The following is a 3,581-nucleotide window of genomic DNA, read 5'->3' as shown; positions in this document are numbered from 1 at the left end:
TCGCCTCCGCCTGATTGACAGGCAGAAGTGGTCACGGAGCAGGAGGGGGTGTGGCAATGGCATTAGAGCGCCGTTGGCGGGGCATGGTTCGGACATTGCCGGCGCGACCGAACTGTTGCATCAGTGACCCGTAGCGGCTACGTGATGTTACACGCAGCAGCTGCGACCCGGGTCACGGCGGGTAGCCCCCTGCCAGCACGCAGGAGCTGCACAGGCAGGGAGGTACTCGCCGGGTGCAAAAACATTGCCGCTGGCGGCACAAACACCTGGCCCATCTAGGAGTGGCACTGCAGTGGCAGACAGGATGGCATGTTTTAAAAACTAGGCCCTAAAGAGCACATAATGCCAAGAAAAAAAGAGGTGCAACGAGGTAGCTGGATGACCAAGCTAAGCGACACAAGTGGGCGGTAAAAATTCCTGGCCCATCTAGGAGTGGCACTGCAGTGGCAGACAGGAGGCAGTTTTAAAAACTAGGACCCAAAGAGCAAATCATGCAAAGAAAAAAAGAGGTGCAAGATGGAATTGTCCTTGGGCCCTCCCACCCACCCTTATGCTGTTTAAACAGGACATGCACAGTTTAATGAACCCATCATTTCAGCGACAGGTGGTCCCATTGGAAAAAGCTCACAATTTCTCAGAATCATAGCTAGCTACAAACATACCACCTCCATATTTGATGACTTTTCACATTATGAGAAGAGGCAAGAGGGAGAGGACATTGTCAAGACGGTGATTAAAAATGAGAGGCACACGCAATCAGGAACAACACACAGGCTTTCACCTCCACTCCTATCTTGGTGTGGAACAGAAAGGACCTCAACCAAGCAAATATGTAATTATTAATTACAACGTTACTGGACAAACTGAAAAACTAGGGGCCAAGGCCTCCAAAATTGTACCCCCTTCTCCATTTTCAGGGATTCAAATAAATTGGTGTATACCACAGGATCATGATTGGATATTTTCCCCTCCATGGAGTCTGAAAACTTATTTTGTAAAAATCTTGTGGGTCTCTTTTTCCCCCATTTTTTTAATTGCATTTTTATTTACATATTTTGTGGCAGATGCCTTATTTTTGTTATTCACAGCTCCCAGTTACACGCATGTGAGCATACCTGTGTGTCCCAGTTACACGCATATGAGCATACCTGTGTGTCTTGTTTATTTTATTCATATTTCATTTTTAAATAAAGCAGCCCCTTAGATGTTTAAGCAGCCCCTCCTGAGCCCCCACAGCAGCCCCGGATGGGGCAAGTTGAGTTCGGGTGGGTTCGGTAAAGTACTAAGCACGACTGTGCATTAAATTTTTTTGTTATTGAGCCCCTGCACTAGTGGAGCTTACCACTCTACAGTCCAAACTCATTTCATATTACAAGTAGGACTGTGGGAGGAAACAATGCTAACCTCCGTGACCACAGCATGCCTCAGCCTGGCAAGCGAGACATCTTCCTGGCTTTAAGCCACCATGAGACTCCATACCTGTCCTTTTTCAGTAACTGTTTGTGCCTCATAGGAGCTCCTGGCCCATCTAGTGCTGCAGTGCAATGGAAAGCTGATGCAATGCAAGATCTCTGAAACTCTGTTCTTCTAACACCGCGAGGTCTTGCGATAACCCTACAGAGCCCTTAGGAAATGAATGTCCCTGTACAACAAATGTGCATCTTCTAAATAAATAATCCCAACATGTGGAACATCAATAATAAATCAAAATTAAGGTTGACTAATTGGAGCCATTCATTTGAGTGAGTCCCTAACATGAAATAATTGAGAAGAACCTCTCACTAATGCTCCGGCAGAAAACATCACATTTACCTCTCCGGCAGTTGCGCTGAATTATTATCCAGTCTCTTGCCACAAAAAACACTTTGCATTTCCACCTTTGCGGCTAGAATTCACAAACCTGTTTGTGATGTTGAAGCTTGTTTCATATCTGCTCTAAGCTTTCATTTAAACCTAGTATCATGTACAGCAGCACCCCTGTACTTATACAGCATAGGCAGCACCCCTAGAGAATTACACAGCACAGAAGACAGGCAACAGCATCCCTGGACTTAAACGGCAGTGGGGCAGCACCCCTGGACTGTTAGGGCAGAGGGGTAGCACCCCATATAGGGCAGCACCCCTGGAATGATGTGGCAGACAAAGAAAAGACTTGCAAGATGGAATTGTCCTTGGGCCCTCCCACCCACCCTTATGTTGTATAAACAGGACATGCACACTTTAACAAACCAATCATTTCAGTGCCAGGGTCTGCCACACAACTGTGGCTACAATGATTGGTTTGTTTGAGCCCCCACCAAAAGAGAAGCAATTAATCTCTCCTTGAACAAACTGGCTTTACAGTGGCAAGATGTCGTCCTCAACCTCAGATCCCCCCCTTCGTCCTCAACCTCAGATCCCCCCATCCTCAAAGAGAAATAATATTCAAACAAAACCACATAATTTAGGTGTCAGTGGACTGCTTACGCTATTACCCAAAGTTTCTGAACTTGACAATGACTTATGATGAATGTGCTGCAGATGGCGTATAAGGAAGGATGTGCCAAGGTGGTTAACATCCTTACCCCTACTTATTATGGATTGACAAAGGCAACAGAAGGCTTGACACCTGTTTTCCGGATTTGTGGAGAAATAATTCCACACCGAAGAGGTAGCTTTTTAGGTACTTTGCCCAGGCATGACAATGGGCTTTTCATCCCATGGCCAACAACTGTCTCCACTGGTGCCTTATTCAAACAAACCACATCACCATCAGAATCCTCCTCGTCAACTTCCTCTGCAGCGCCAGCTACACCCATATCCTCCTCATCCTGGTGTACTTCTACAGTGACATCCTCAATCTCAATATCAGCAACTGGACTGGCAGTGTTCCTCCCAGCACTGCAGAGAACATGCAAATGGTGGTAGGAGCCTTCTGTTCCCATACAGTGTTGTGAAGGTCAGGCCTAGACATTGCAACTGCAGACAGAGCCAGCACCCCTGTATTTTCACAACACCCCTGTAATTTTACAGCATATAAGACAGGGTCAGTGTACATTGATTTTCACTGCACCCCTGAATTTTTACAACATACAGGGTCAGTGTAATGTTATTTGAACAGCAACACCCTTATATTTTACAGCATACAGCAGTGTGCTTTTAATTTTTAACAACTGCGCCCCTGAATTTTTACAACATACAGGGCCAGTGTAATGTTATTTGAACAGAAACACCCCTATATTTTACAGCATACAGCAGTGTGCTTTTAATTTTTAACAACTGCACCCCTGAAGTTTTACAACACACAGGGCCAGTGTAATATTATTTGAACAGCAACACCCCTATATTTTACAGCATACAGCAGTGTGCTTCTAATTTTTAACAACTGCACCCCTGAATTTTTACAACATACAGGGCCAGTGTAATGTTATTTGAGCAGCAACACTCTTATATTTGACAGCATACAGCAGTGTGCCTTACATTTTTAACATCTGCACCAGGGGCGTCGGAATGGGGGGGGGGGGGGGGGCAAGGGGGCAGCTTGCCCCCCCAAAATATGACAGAGGCACAGGGGAGCGCTTACCTCTGGATCCCTGCAGGCA

Source organism: Pseudophryne corroboree, chromosome 7 (genome assembly GCF_028390025.1).
Source record: "Pseudophryne corroboree isolate aPseCor3 chromosome 7, aPseCor3.hap2, whole genome shotgun sequence".
Taxonomy (NCBI): Eukaryota; Metazoa; Chordata; class Amphibia; order Anura; family Myobatrachidae; genus Pseudophryne; species Pseudophryne corroboree.
The sequence above is the reverse complement of the archived record's forward strand: the minus strand, read 5'-3'. Positions refer to the sequence as shown.